The 16,013-nt window shown below is 38.6% G+C and overlaps 1 pseudogene across 1 annotated transcript in view; it reads right to left on the bottom strand.

The window, feature by feature from the left end:
• Nucleotides 1–16,013, bottom strand: part of LOC306657986 (ATP synthase F(0) complex subunit B1, mitochondrial-like) — a 232,234-nt pseudogene that overhangs the window by 207,666 nt on the left and 8,555 nt on the right. Inside the window, exon 2 of the transcript in view lies at nucleotides 13,524–13,904. The product of the transcript in view is annotated as an ATP synthase F(0) complex subunit B1, mitochondrial-like (transcript). The remainder of the gene's footprint in view (nucleotides 1–13,523; nucleotides 13,905–16,013) is intronic.

The following is a 16,013-nucleotide window of genomic DNA, read 5'->3' as shown; positions in this document are numbered from 1 at the left end:
TCTTTCATCTCCTGGTGAGAGATTAACTTCTGTCATTTTCGTGATACTCAGTGGCATGTTTCAGATGCTGCAACATTTACTTTGTACTAATCTCATTTCAGTACTCATGTCTTTTGTTCTTCTATCATAGAAGCACCCACCCCCACATGATTTTACAGCCTGCTCTTCCCCAACCAGGCTTCTTCCTGGGACCCCTCGATTGACCCAATTTTTTTAAAAAGAAGGAACTCCAAACTGCTTGCCCCTCGCTGCCACCATTCAGCTTCGAAGCAGCCAGAACGACCGACGCCCCTTTTCATTTCCTTAACAAGCAGTTATGAGTTCCTAAAGCTAAAGGGGGGAATGAAGCCAGAATTGGGAACAGGTAGTTAGTGTAGAAATAGGGGATTGCGTCAATTCGAGCAAATGAAGCCATGAAGCCATCTGCCTCTGGAAGTTGGAGACTGCCCCTGGAAGAATGAAATGTCAAGGATCTCCGGAGGCCATTGATTACCAAATTTACCTGCCTTTATCAAGGACTGTTTATCAAGGACTGCAAACAAGGGGCTGCTAATTGGTGCCCCTGAGCCCTTGCCTGCCTGGAAAGTCGATGGCATCACCGCCTGGATTCACGCTTTGCATGTCAAGCCTGCACCACCACCAGACCCAACATGGAAAGTGGAAAAATTGGACAACCCCCTCAAGCTCCACATCCACCACATTCCTGCTCCTGTTGACACACCTCCCGCTGATATGTAGTCCCAAACCTCATGTCCACCCTGATGGGTCCCCTTGTTATACTGCTTTTAGTCCTCACATTTGGGCCCTGCATCCTAAATTGCCTAGTCACCTTCATCAGGGAGAGAGTAAGTGCTGTACAGGTACTAATGCTCAGGCAACAATACCAGTCCCTCCGCCAAGGAAATAGCTTTGGAGAAAAGTATATAGAGACAGAAGTTCCATGATTAGAACTTGCCAGAAAAGAAAATGGGGAAATGAAAGAATGGACATTTTTTAAGCTGTCTGTTTTATCTCAACTCCCTAAGGTCTCCCTCCCAGTGACGGGAACAAAGCCCTTAAAGCTGTTCCAGGAATCAGCCCCAAACAGGGAGTAAAAGGGTTTATTGAGCCAGATAGCCAGATAGTGCTCAAACAGTAGGATCACCAGAAACTATTGTCCAGAATGTATGCCCTGTTGTAAAACATTGTGAAACATGTTGTATGTTATCAGCAAATCCAGACCTCCTTTGAAATTTCCCGGCAGCTTTGTCCCCCTTTTCCCTTTCATGTGCATCCCCTCCCGATGTGTGGTTTCTGCCTTTATAAACCTACAAGATTTTGTGCTAGGGACTCGACTCCTGGACTCCTGCGTGAGTCACGAGTCAGGTCCCAGCGTGCTGGAATAAACACCTTTTGCGGTTTGCATCAAGTGACGCCTCCTGCAGTTGATTGGGGTTGCCATCAATCCCTGAGAAAGAGTTGGGGTTTCCTTTTTGGGGGCCTTACAGTTTCTCTGTTTGTATGATTTGAAAAGGTTCAGTTTGAATTGGTGAACAAATGAAAGTAAAATGTCTTTAAAATTACATAACACAAAAGTCTCTAGATAGTCAAACTAATAAAATGTTGCTGTCTGAATGTCTACTATTAATTGTTTCTAGGACTTTTCTTCAAGAAGAAAGAGATGACAAATCCTCTTCTATGCACTTGTCTGATATCTTTTTATATTTACAGTAAAATTAGTATGTTAGATTTGACATGTATGGGATTGCTCAAATGTGTTTTTTAGAGACATCTGATTAATTTACAAAAGTGAAAATGCTAACTGTTTATTAATATCAAGTATTCTTAACTCCTTAAATTCCAGGGGGTAGCATACTTAATTATTATTGGTGTTTTCATAGATGGGTAAGTAAAAATGTTAGGTTGGGAAAAAGAGGCGCGCAATATGGTTCGTCGCTAGCTCCCAGAAATGCTCCACAGATACAGGTCTCATACAAGGAACCATTTATTTGCGCAGACGAATTCATGTCTGCATGGGGGAAGGGAGAAAAAAGCAAAGAAGAAGATGGCGGTCAGCTCATCTCAGACATAGGAACTTCGCGGGCTGAGAGGAACCAATCGTGGAGGAGAATTCTTACAGAGTGACTGATGGGCCAATGAAATAGTGGGACGTAATGCTGGAGGCAGGAAGCAACGTAAGCCAGAAATTCCTGTAACGTGAGAGGCGGGGTAACGCAGATTGACAGGTGGTGGGGAGGACGGGAAATTCTTGTAACCGGAGAGGCGGGGAAACGCAGATTGACAGGTCGTTGGAAGGTGGGAAATTCCTATCACAGGAGAGAAAAATGGCTTTATATCTTACAAAAAAGATTTTAAAATTTCTTTATGTCATCACTAAAAACAAGGTTACCAAGAGTTAAGTTCTAACAGGTACAATTCTATATACTAAAGGATCCAAAAGTTTCAACTGTGTTTCAGTTAGAGTACTATAAATACCATAAATTATTTTATCTTATTAAAATGGAATCATTCATCTAAATTCAGAAATTTTATAAGAGTTGTTCCACAATGTGAACAAAATAGGGGTCAACAGACAGCAAAGAGAAAAATTAAATGTTCTAGGTAAGGAAATATATTTAGTAGAAGGAAAAAATGTTTCTGGGTAGGAATGTCTTTGTGTGATGAAATACATGAGGGTTTTTAGTGCTAAGAAAGGCTGTGTGTAAATAAAGGACAAATTTCAACAAGTTTATGTGTAACTAAGTTGGTTATATGTATGTGAGACAATCAGTTAAAACTATTTAAGTTTTTTCCTAAGGTCAAATACTAATGTACTGATATAAACCAAAGATTCCATATGTTAAAATGACAAGAATTTCTTTAAAACACTAATTTACTCTCAACATTGTGTCTGTCTAGTTTTATCCTTTGGAGTGATTAGTCTTAAGAATTAGGGTTTGCACAATTGTAGTTAAACAACAATAGTTAGAATATTATACTATATTACACAGTTTAAATTTGTTTAAAAAACTAAACTGTATTAATATAAAAATATCAAGGAAATTGTGGAGCAGCCACCCTTATTTGTATATTAAATGTATTCACATCTTCCATGTATACAAGTCTTATAAGCAGAAAATTTATCAAGCTGCTTCTTTCCAATTTAAACTTGTCTGTATGGTAACTTTAAACTTATAAGAATAGTACATTTTATTGGGGATTTATCTGTATCATTTAATGTTTGATAACAGGAGCTGTTATCAATAGGATGTATGTAAAATTTTATGCTACCTTTTATATACTGGGATAAAAATGTGAATGTATTTCTATAAGTGAGAGCCTGATTTGTTTAAAGATTAATATTGTGAAACATGAAAGCATTTTGCCACTTTGCTACACAAAAGGAAAGTTAAACGCTCTCTCAGCCTCCCTTGATTCATGTTTTAGATGTAATGTCATATCGTGTTGACTGATGTTCATGTAGACTAAAGAAAGAATGTATGTAACCTTTGTAAAATGATGTTTAAAGAGGAGGCAAAGATCCACTTCAGAGCTAGAATGCTTAGGATTTGCGAAGAGCCCCATAAATATGGCTCTGACTCCCATGTAACTTCATGTTAGAATGGCTATAAAATAAGCCCAACTTTTGATCATTTGAAGTTAGATTCAAAAGACTGTCTTTGTTTTTGTTTTTGTTTTTTATTTTTATTTTTTTTTTTTTGGATTTTAATTTTTTTTAATTTTAATTTTTATTTTTTTATTTATTTTAATTTAAAATAATAAATTTATAAAGGGCAGTGTTGTTTGATTCATTCTGTTATTTTTTCCCCTTCCACAACCCTCCCAACCCTCTTTTCCCTCTATATAGTCCTTCCTTCCTCCATTCTTACCACCCTCCTTATTCCTAACCCTAAACCTAACCCTAACCCTAACACTAAGCGCTCCTACACCCCCTTATATGTCCTCATCTGCTTATCAGCGAGATCATTTGTCCTTTTCTTTTTTGAAACTGGCTTATCTCACTTAGCATAATATCCTCCAATTTCATCCATTTGCCTGCATATGCCATAATTTTATCATTCTTCATGGCGGAGTAAGATTCCATTGTATATATATGCCACAGTTTCTTTATCCATTCATCAACTGAAGGTCATCTAGGTTGGTTCCACAATCTGGCTATTGTGAACTGAGCAGCTATGAACATTGATGTGGCTGTATCTCTGTAGTACGCTGATTTTAAGTCCTTTGGGTATAGGCCAAGGAGTGGGATAGCTGGGTCAAATGGTGGTTCCATTCCAAGCTTTCTGAGGAATCTCCGTTCTGCTTTCCAGAGTGGCTGCACTAATTTGCAACCCCACCAGCAATGTATGAGTGTACCTTTTTCCTTACATCCTCGCCAACACTTATTGTTGCTTGTGTTCTTGATAATCACCAATCTAATTGGGGTGAGGTGGAATCTTAGTGTAGTTTTGATTTGCATTTCTCTTATTACAAGAGATGTTGAACATTTTTTCATATATCTGTTGATTGCTTGTACATCTTCTTCTGTGAATTGTCTGTTCATTTTCTTAGCCCATTTGTTGATTGGATTATTTGTATTCTTGGTGTAGAGTTTTTGAGTTCTTTATATATTCTGGAAAATAGCGCTCTATCTGAAGTATGAGTGGCAAGGATTTTCTCCCACCCTGTAGGCTCTCTCTTTGCATTGCTGATAGTTTCCTTTGCTGAGAGAAAGCTATTTAGTTTGAATCTATCCCAGTTGTTGATTCTAGATTGTATTACTTGTGCTATGGGAGTCCTGTTAAGGAAGTCTGAACCTAAGCCAACAAGTTGAAGGTTTGGACCTACTTTTTCTTCTACAATCTGCAGGGTCTCTGGTCTGATTCCAAGGTCCTTGATCCATTTTGAGTTGAGTTTTGTGCAGGGTGAGAGATAGGGGTTTAATTTCATTCTGTTGCATATGGTTTTCCAGTTTTCCCAGCACCATTTGTTGAAGAGGCTATCTTTTCTCCATTGCATATTTTTGGCACCTTTGTCTAGTATGAGAAAATTGTATTTATTTGGGTTTGTGTCCATGTCCTCTATTCTGTACCATTGATCTACCTGTCTATTTTAGTATCAATACTGTGCCGTTTTTGTTACTATTGCTTTGTAATAGATTTGAAGATCTGGTATTGCAATACCCCCTGCTTCACTCTTTGAACTGAGGATTGCTTTAGATATTCTGGGTTTCTTATTCTTCCGGACAAATTTCATAATTGCTTGCTCTATTTCTGTAAGGTACATCATTGGGATTTTAATCCAAATTGCATTAAATCTGCATAGCACTTTTGGTAGTATGGCCATTTTGACAATATTAATTCTGCCTATCCAAGAACATGGGAGATCTTTCCATCTTCTAAGGTTTTCTTTAATTTTTTCCTTAGTGTTCTGTAGTTCTCATTGTAGAGGTCTTTCACCTCTTTTGTGAGATTGATTCCCAAGTATTTTATTTTTTTCGATGCTATTGTGAATGGGATAGTTTTCCTAACTTCTCCTTCTGAAGATTCATCACATATGTATAAAAATGCATTGGATTTATGAACATTGATCTTGTAACCTGCTACTTTACAGAATTCACCTATGAGTTCTAAGAGTTTTCTGGTGGAATTTCCAGGTTCCTCTAAATATATAATCATGTTATCAGTGAACAGGGATAGTTTGAGTTCCTCTTTTCCAATTCGTATCCCTTTAATTTCTTTGGTTTGTCTAATTGCTCTGGCTAGAGTCTCAAGAACGATATTGAATAGAAGTGTTGAAAGAGGGCATCCCTGCCTTGTTCCAGTTTTTAGGGGGAATGCTTTCAGTTTTTCCCCATTTAGAATGATGTTGGCCATGGGCTTAGCATAGATGGCCTTTACAATGTTAAGAAATGTTCCCACTATCCCTATTTTTTCTGGTATTTTGAGCATGAAGGGATGCTGTATTTTATCAAATGCTTTTTCTGCATCTATTGAAATAATCATGTGATTCTTAACTTTTAGTCTGCTGATATGGTGAATGACATTTATTGATTTCTGGATGTTGAACCAACCTTGCATCCCTGGGATGAAACCCACTTGATCCTAGTGCACTATCTTTTTAATATGTTTTTGTATGTGATTTGCTAAAATTTTGTTGAAGTTTTTTGCATCGGTGTTCATTAAGGATATTGGTCTGAAATTTTCTTTCCTCGGTGTGTCTCTGTCTGGTTTAGGTATCAGGGTGATATTGGCTTCATAGAATGAGTTTGGGAGGGTTGCCTCCTCTTCTACTTTATGGAATACTTTGAGAAGTATTGGAATGAGCTCTTCATTAAAGGTTTTGTAGAACTCGGCTGAGAACCCATGTGGTCCTGGACTTTTCTTTGTTGGTAGGCTTGATGACCTCTTCTATTTCATTGCTTGAAATTGATTTATTTAAGTTGTGTATGTCCTCCTCGTTCAGCTTAGGTAATTCTTATGTCTCTAGAAACTTGTTGATGTCTTCGAGGTTTTCTGTTCTGTTGGAGTATAGATTTTCAAAATAGCTTCTATTTATGTTTTGTATTTCACTCGTGTCTGTTGTGATATTTCCTTGTTCATTCTGAATTTTAGTAATTTGAGTTTTCTCCCTCTTTCTCTTTGTTAGTGTGGCTAAGGGTCTATCAATTTTGTTTATTTTTTTTTAAGAACCAACTCTTTATTTTATTAATTTTTCTGATTGTTTCTTTTGTTTCAATTTTGTTGATTTCAGCTCTGATTTTAACTATTTCTTGTCTTCTACTACTTTTGATGTTGGTCTGCTCTTCTTTTTCTAGGGCTTTGAGTTGTAGTGTTAAGTCATTTATTTGTTGATTTCTACTTCTTTTGTTGAATGCACCCCATGAAATAAATCTTCCTGTATGTATTGCTTTCATTGTGTCCCAGAGATTTTGATATAATGTGTCTTTGTTCTTGTTTATATCTAAGAATTTTTAAATTTCCCTCCTGATATCTTCTGTTATCCATTCATTATATAATAGTGTATTATTTAATCTGCAGGTATTGGAGACGTTTCTGTTTTTTATTTCATTTATTTCTAATTTCAATCCATTACGATCTGATAGAGTACAAGGTAGTATCTCTATCTTCTTGTATTTGCTAACAGTACCGTGTGGCATATGACATGGTCTATTTTAGAGAAGGATCTCTGTGCTGCTGAGAAGAAGGTGTATTCGTTCTTTGTTGGATGGTATATTCTATATAAGTCGGTTAAGTCTAAATTGTTGATTGTGTTATTGAGATGTATGGTTTCTTTATTCAATTTTTGTTTGGACGATCTATCCAGTGGTGAAAGCAGTATGTTAAAATCACCTAGTATTATTGTGTTGTTGTCTATTTGATTTCTGGAATTGAGAAGGATTCGTTTGATGTACATGGATGAGCCAATGTTTGGGGCATAGATGTTTATGATTGTTATGTATTGCTGATTTATGCTTCCCTTAAGCAGTATGTAATGTCATTCTTTATCCCTTCTGACTAGTTTTGGCTTGAAGTCCACATTATCTGAAATGAGGATGGATACTCCCGCTTTTTTGCTGTGTCCGTGTGCATGGTATGTTTTTCCCATCCTTTCACCTTTAGTCTATGGGTATCTCTTACTATGAGATGAGTATCTTGCATGCAGGAAATTGTTGGATTTTTCTTTTTAATCCATTCTGCCAGTCTGTGTCTTTTGATTGATGAGTTCAGGCCATTAACATTCAGAGTTATTATGAGATATGATTTGTATTCCTTGTCATTTGACTCATTTTTGTTTTTTGACATGATTTGATTTTCCCTCTATTTGGCTATTCCTTTAGGCTAGTTCCTTCCGTTGCTGATTTGCATCTTTGTTTTTCATCTCTTCCTCATGGAATATTTTGCTGAGAATGTTCTGTAATGCTGGCTTTCTTTCTGTAAATTCCTTTAGCTTTTCTTTATCATGGAAGGATCTTATTTCATCGTCAAATCTGAAAGTAAATTTTGCTGGGTATAAGATTCTTGGTTGGCATCCGTTTTCTTTCAGCGCTTGGTAAATGTTGTTCGAGGCCCTTCTAGCTTTTAGGGTCTGGATTGAAAAATCCGCTGATATCCGTATTGGTTTCCCCATGAATGTAATTTGATTCTCTTCTCTCGCGGCCTTTAAAATTCTGTCTTTATTTTGTATGGTAGGTATTTTCATTATAATGTGCCTTGGTGACGGTCTGTTGTAATTTTGTATATTTGGAGTCCTATAAGCCTCTTGTACTTGGTTTTCCATTTCATTCTTGAGATTTGGGAAATTTTTGATATCATTTCATTGAATAGATTGTTCATTCCTTTGGTTTGTTTCTCTAAGCCTTCCTCAATCCCAATAATTCTTAAATTTGGCCTTTTCATGATATCCCATAATTCTTGTAGATTCTGTTCATGATTTCTTACCATCTTTTCTGTTTGGTCCACTTTGTTTTCAAGATTAAATATTTTGTCTTCAATATCTGAGGTTCTGTCTTCCAGGTGTTCTATCCTATTGGTTATGCTTTCTATGGAGTTTTTACCTTGGTTAATTGTTTCCTTCATTTCAAGAATTTCTGTTTTTTTTTTTTTTTTTTAGGATCTCTAAGTCTTTCTTGAAATGATCTCTTTCTTCCCGTATTTGCTCTTTTAACTGTTCATTGGTGTGATCATTTAATGCCTGCATGTGCTCTCTCATCTCTTCCTTCAATGCCTGCATTTGCTCTTCCATCTCCTCATTTTCTTCCCTGATTGTTTTAATTATGTACATTCTGAACTCCCTTTCTGACATTTCTTCTGCTGTGTTGTCATTGGGTTTTATTGATATAGTATCTAGGTTTGTTTGGGACATTTTCTTCCCTTGATTTTTCATTTTGGTAGTTGTCAGTGGGACTTTGTGATATTTCAGAATTCTTCTATTGGCTTATATTGTCCCTTATATTGTAGATTTCCAGTGTATCACCTTCCTGCCTTCAGTAGCCTGAAATTTTGGAGTAACTTGATAAATCAGTGCTTCCAAGGAAAGCTGCCCCTAGTCCTCTTCTGATTCCAGGACTTGGAGCTGGCTCTGTGTGGAAAGGCTCTCACTGGGGGGCCTGCTCCGAGAAGCTAGCCTGGAAAGCGCTTTCTGCTGGAGGAGGCCGTGATGCAGGCTGCTTGGGGAAGTCCCTCGCTGCCCTGTCCTGGCCCCTGAAGCAATCTGTGGGCAGGAATTCACTGCCCTGGTTCAAGAACTCACTGCCCTGGTTCAGGGACTTGAAGCTTGGTTCTGTGCAGAAAGGATCTCACGTGGGGTCCTGCTCCAAGATGCTGGAGAATCTGGCCCTGTGGGAAAAGCCCACCGCCGGAGTGGTCATGGCCGCCTGGGGAGGACTCTTGCTGCTCTGCCTTACTCTAATAAGCCACCCAAATCCAGACCTGCCTCCTGGACAGTGCTTCACTGCCTCACCAGGTGGGGGAGACTCTCCCCGAGGCTCTATTTTAGTCCAAGTTTCTCAATGCCTCCCCTTCTTGAATCCTCGGTTCTGATGTGACTGGAGATGCAGTCACCCTCTTGTCCGCCATCTTGGATCGCCCCGTGGAAAAAGCCTGAGGCCAGGGGTGCCGGGTGGAAGGTCCGCCTGGAGAGGTCTCTGGCTGCCTTGCCCTGGTCCCAGAGACTGCTTGTGGGCTAGAGGTCACCGCTGGCTTGGGGACTTGTGGCTGGCTCTGTGTGGAAAGGCTCTCACTGGGCAGTCAGCTCCGAAAAACTAGCCTGGAAAGGTGCTTCCCGCCAGAGGGGGCTGGGCTGCGGACTGATTGGGGAAATCCCTGGCTGCCCTGTCCTGGTCCCTGAAGCAACCTGCGGGCAGGAACTCACTGCCCTGGTTCAGGGAACCAGGTTTGGTTCTGTGCAGGAAGGCTCTCAGTGGGGGGCCTGCTCTGAGATGCTGGAGAATTTGGCCCTGTGGGAGGAGCCCACCACCGGAGTGCGCAGGACTGCCTGGGGCTGTTGGGTTTTTTTTTTTTGTAAAATTACTGTGATATCAAACAGGGGAGCCACAATTCAAAATAGCTATTACACAAACTAATTATGTTTTTACTGTTGTTAATTCCATTTTGTATTTTCCTTGTAAGCTCTATAACTGTTGCCTGATTAATGTTTTGCAGAAGTACTGCTTCATGAACAAGTCACCTAAATTAAGTTGAGGTAATAAGGCATCACCTATAGGAAAGAGAAGATAATATAGACCCCAATTAAATAAAAGAGGGTAAATAACTGTAAAGTTATAGACATTGAAGTTAAAGACCAGTAATCTTACTTTATGACTGGTGAGACTGGCTTGCTGGATGTTTAAGAACACGCTTAGATATCAAGACTAAAATAAAGGGGCCAAGAAATCAGTATTTGGCTCTTGCCCTCAGAGTCAGCTTGAATCCAGGGAAGAAGAGAACTTATGTAAGGAACTTTGCAATTCTTTGCCACACGACCACCCATCAGGGAGATTGATGAGACCACTAGAGGAAGAAAAGCCAATCAGTGCACCTGCTGCAAAGGAGGGTCATTTGAAAAGGGAGATATCCTGATTTTTCCCAGGGAAGCCACCACATCAAGGAGACCCTACCTAGTGAATGTCAATAAAGGAGCTACGAAGCTGCTCTCAAGTTCCCCACAAATGACTCCTGTTGGAACTCAGCTGACTCTTTAGAGACAGGAATAGGTCAATTTGACCAGCTTGGTCTTAAACACCTAGCAAAACAGTTAAAACCAAAACATAGCTATTCTTGGGCATTTGAAAAAGAAACAATAGTTAAATATAAGTTAAGATGTACACTTGTGTTAGCCCCCTAAAATAAGTAAAAACTGGAGGCTACAAAAATGAGAATACTCAACATGTTATTTCTCATTGTCTACCTGCTTTTGCAGTATTAGACTTTCCATTACAGATCAAAACTGATAATTCTCCATCTTTTACTAGTTCTTCTTTGCAACAGTTTTGCCACCAATTTCATAATAAACATGGAACAGGTATTCCTTATAAACTCAAGGCCAGGCCATTGTAGAATAAGCTCATTTATCTATTAAGCTACAATTATAAAAACAAAAAGGGGTAGATAAGACCCTACAAAATAGGCTTAAACATGCTTTGTTTTAAACTTTTAAAATTGTGATTCAGAATGTCACACAGCAGCCAAGATACATACGTCTTCTGCCATGACAGGTCCATTGGGTCTGGTTTGGTGGAAATATTACAAACAGGACAGTGAAATGGATCCAGTAATAATGTGGGGTAGATGTTATGCTTATGTCTTTTCAGAAGGAGCATTCTGCCCTATTTGGTTACCTAAACATGCCATCAAGCATGGAGGACCTGGCGCCAAGGTTTAAGTGGTTGAAGATCTAACCAGAGACATCAGCCCTGATCTTCAGGAATAGCCAGAAGTCAATGAGAAGAAGGAGAAAGAAGAATCAAGTGAACCAAACACTCCATGTGCCTTTGTGGGGATAAATGAGGAATCTGAATAACAGGCTTAAAATATGACTGAACAACAAGAAGTTAAATCTGTAATCTCAATGTTTGTAGCCATGTTAGCTCTATTGAGCTCTCAGGTAGCCACACCCTCAGAACCAAGAGCCAGGACCTCAAAGCAGCTCTCAAAACCAAGATCCAGAACCTCAAAATAGGTGCCCATAATATGCATTTTAAATAATATTAAAATGGGGGAGATGTGGGAAGCCATCCTAACCTAGCAGAATCAGGCAGTTTCCTGTCTAATTTCTCTGAGATAATGGCTCCCCTAACTCCACCCTATCCTGTCCATCACAGAAGAAGCTTGCCCCCTTTGCCTATCTACTAATAAAAGAGAGTTGGCTACTCCAGGTTGTTGTTATTAGAGGCCAGAACTAGTATAGCCAGACCCATCATGCCCCCTCTCATTTAAAAATAGTATTGGCTCTTGTGTGTTTGAGTAGATAAGTTTTTGGGTAATTGAGTGATATATGGTCAACACCATCTTTGGTAGCTAACCCTTTCCTCAGTCATGTCCCACACTTCTCCACCCAGTTTATTATGTGCTCTTGTTCCTTTTGATGCATCATATTCTGCACAAAGATTTGATAATCTAGGTGATTCTTTACCTCCTTGTATACTTTATGTAGCCATTTCTGGTAAGTAACCTCCAAGTTCATAGCAGTATTATTCCTCTGGACATAAAAAAGATAGTGGTAATGGAGAAAAGATAGCCTCTTCAACAAATGGTTTTGGAAAAACTGGAAAACCATATGAAACAGAATGAATTTAAACCCCTATCTCTCACCCTGCACAAAACTCAAATCAAAATGGATCAAGGACCTCGGAATCAGACCAGAGACCCTGCAGATTATAAAAGAAAAAGTAGGTCCAAACCTTCAATTTGTTGGCTTAGGTTCAGATTTCCTTAACAGGACTCCCATGGCATAAGAAATAAAAGCAAGAATCAACAACTGGGATAGATTCAAACTAAAAAGCTTTCTCTCAGCAAAGGAAACTAACAGTAATGTCAAAAAAGAGCCTACAGAGTGGGAGAATATCTTTACCACTCATACTTCAGATAGAGCACTAATTTCCAGAATCTATAAACAACTCAAAAAACTCTACATCAAGAATACAAATAATCCAATCAACAAATGGGCTAAGGAAATGAACAGACACTTCACAGAAGAAGATGTACAAGCAATCAACAGATATATGAAAAAATGTTCAACATCTCTAGTAATAAGAGAAATGCAAATCAAAAATACCCTAAGATTCCACCTCATCCCAATTAGAATGGCGATTATCAAGAACACAAGCACCAATAGGTGTTGGCGAGGATGTGGGGAAAAAGGTACACTCATACATTGCTGGTGGGGTTGCAAATTAGTGCAGCCACTCTGGCAAGCAGTATGGAGATTCCTCAGAAAACTTGGAATTGAACCACCATTTGACCCAGCTATCCCACTCCTTGGCCTATACCCAAAGGACTTAAAATCAGCGTACTACAGAGATACAGTCACATCAATGTTCATAGCTGCTCAATTCACCATAGCCAGATTGTGGAACCAACCTAGATATCCTTCAATTGATGAATGGATGAAGAAACTGTTGTATATATGTACAATGGAATATTACTCCACCATGAAGAATGATAAAATTATGGCATTTGTAGGCAAATGGATGAAATTGGAGACTATCATGCTAAGTGAGATAAGCCAATCTCAAAAAATCAAAGGACAAATGATCTTGTTGATAAGTGGATGATGACATATAATGAGGGGTGGGAGGTGTTAGTGTTAGGGTTAGGGTTAGGTTTAGGGTTAGGGTTAAGAAGGGTGGCAAGAATGGAGGAAGGAAGGACAGTATAGAAGGAAAAGAGGGGTGGAAGGGGTGGTGGTGAAGAAAAAAATAACAGAATGAATCAAACAACATTACCCTATGTAAATTTATGATTACACATATGGTATGCCTTGACCCCTTGTGCAGAGAAACAACATGTATCCCATTTGTTTACAAAAAAAAAAAAAAAAAGATAGTGGTGCTTCTGAACCAGTGCCTGCTGTGACTTTTCCAACTCAGTTGTACCATGGATTTGTTTGATGGAAGCCTGCTTTACCTCTTATAGTTGAGCAATATTTTGTTCATCAAGATTATCAATAAATTCTTAAATAGAGGTATCATTTTTTAATTTCATAGACAAGTAACCCTACTATTGATAGGGTAGAGAAGGTCTCTGGGGTAATCACATATATTTCTTTGGATATAAAATACAAGATAAGCCCAGTTCCAAGCATGTAGGGTCCTGTTATACCAGTTTTAGGATAAAGAAATTGAGAGAATTCTCCAGGGATCAGTCCAAGACAAACTTTTCCTCCATCTTCAGGAAGAGGCAGTAAAGTGGTAAAACATGACTTTCCTGTGTAAGAAATCCTAGTTGCCTGACATACTCCTGGCCCTAAGCATGCTCCATTTCTGAGACTTGAGACCACTGTGGTAGTGGCAGGAAGTACCACCTGTGAAGCTTGGGCAGCAAATGTCCAAGCAGCAGGTTTATTGTCCCTGTGACCCCAAATGGAGACTCTTTTCAAGGACAGGAGGAAGATGTCTACTTGGGTTTATTTATTTATTTTTAATAGGACGTGGTTACTGTCGTAAAATGCATATCCCATCTCATTTATTATTTTGGTCACTCGTGTGTGTGTGTGTGTGTGTGTGTGTGTGTGTGTGTGTGTGTGTGGTGCTGGGGATTGAACCTAGGGCCTTGTCCATGTGAGGCACGCACTCTACCAACTGAGCTATATCCCCAGCCCCTCTTTATCACTCTTGAGTGTATGTTTAGTGGCATAAAGCAGCACATCCTCAGGACCTCCTCATCTTCCCAGACTGAAGCTCCATCCCACTAACACTAACCCCTCCCTGCCCCTGGCCCTAGCACTCACCACCCACTGCCTGGCCCCATTGACATGGCTTCTAGGGGTCTCAAAATGTAATTCCTGACTGGTATCACTTGGTGTAGTTTCATGGTTCTTCCATGTAGTGGTATGGGTCAGAATCTCATCCATATTCACATGTATTTTCATACATGTTTATACATGACTTCTTGCTGACTGAAGCTTTATTGGTATGCACTGTTCTTCTTTGTCCCAAGTAATATTTTTCTAAATTTTTTTATTTGTTTTAATTAGTTATACGTGACAGGAGAATGCACTTTGAGACATCATATGAAATGGAGAATAATTTCTCATTCTTCTGGTTATACATGATGTAAACCCCACAATTATATAGTTATATATGGACATATGTACATAGAGTAATACTGGCTGATTTATTCTGGTATCCTTCCTATCCCCTATCATCCCTTAAATCCTCTCTACCTAAAATAATCTATTCTTCCTTATATACCCCATTTATTGTGAATTAGCTTCCAAAAATCAGAGAAAACATTTGGCCTTTGGTTTTTTGGGTATGGCTTATTTCAGTTAACATTATATTCTCTAACTCCACCCATTTACCAGCAAATGCCAGAATTTCATTCTTCTTTAAAGCTGAGTAATAGTCCATGATATATATATATATCTTTTATCTATTCATCTCTTGAAGGGCATCTAAGTTGGTTCCATAGTTAAGCTATTGTGAATTGAGGTGCTATAAACATTATTGTTTTTCAAGTTCTTTATATATCCTGGAGATTAATGGTTTATCTGAGGTACACATGGCAAAAATTTTCTCCCATTCTGTATGCTCTCTTTTCATGTATTGATTATTTCTTTTCTTGAGAAGAACCTTTTTAGTTGGAATCCATCCCATTTATTGATTCTTGATTTTACTTCTTGTGCTTTAGGAGTCTAAGCTGATGTGATGAAGATTTGGGCCTGCTTTTTCTTCTGCTAGGCACAGGGTCTCTTGTCTAGTACCCAAGTCTTTGATCCACTTTGAGTTTCATACAGGGTGAGAGATAGGGGTTTAATTTCATTTTGTTTCATGTGAATTTCCAATATTCCCAGCACCATTTATTGCATAGGTTATCTTCTCTCCAGTGAATGTTTTTTGGTGCCTTTGTCTAGTATAAGATAACTGTAACATTTTTTGATCTGAGAACCATTGTGTCTGTCATTAGTATAACTACCCCTGTTTTCTGAAGGTTACTACTTACTGGATTTTTTGTATCCCTTTGTTTTTAACCTGGTTATGTCTCCAGATCTATAGTGAGTCTGAGGTTAGATTTGTGACTCAGTGGTGAAGTACACGCTTGGCATTCACAAAGCACTGGGTTTGAGTCCCATACTGGCAAGTGAAAAAAAATTAAAAATAAATGAGTCTCTTGCAGAGAGCATACAAGTGAATAATGGGGAGGATATATTTCTTCCATTCTTTGAATCTCCATGTTGGGACAGGAATGTAATTCATTTACATTTAAAGTAATTGCTGATGAAGAAAGATTTATTTATGTTATTTTGTTATTTGTTTTCTATAGGCCTTCTAACTTTAAGTCCCTCATTTTGTGCACTGAGTCTTCTTTGAGTTT

The sequence above is a fragment of the Sciurus vulgaris genome, assembly GCF_902686455.1.
Source record: "Sciurus vulgaris genome assembly, chromosome: 3".
Taxonomy (NCBI): domain Eukaryota; kingdom Metazoa; phylum Chordata; class Mammalia; order Rodentia; family Sciuridae; genus Sciurus; species Sciurus vulgaris.
This window is presented reverse-complemented; position numbering and strand designations above follow the sequence as displayed.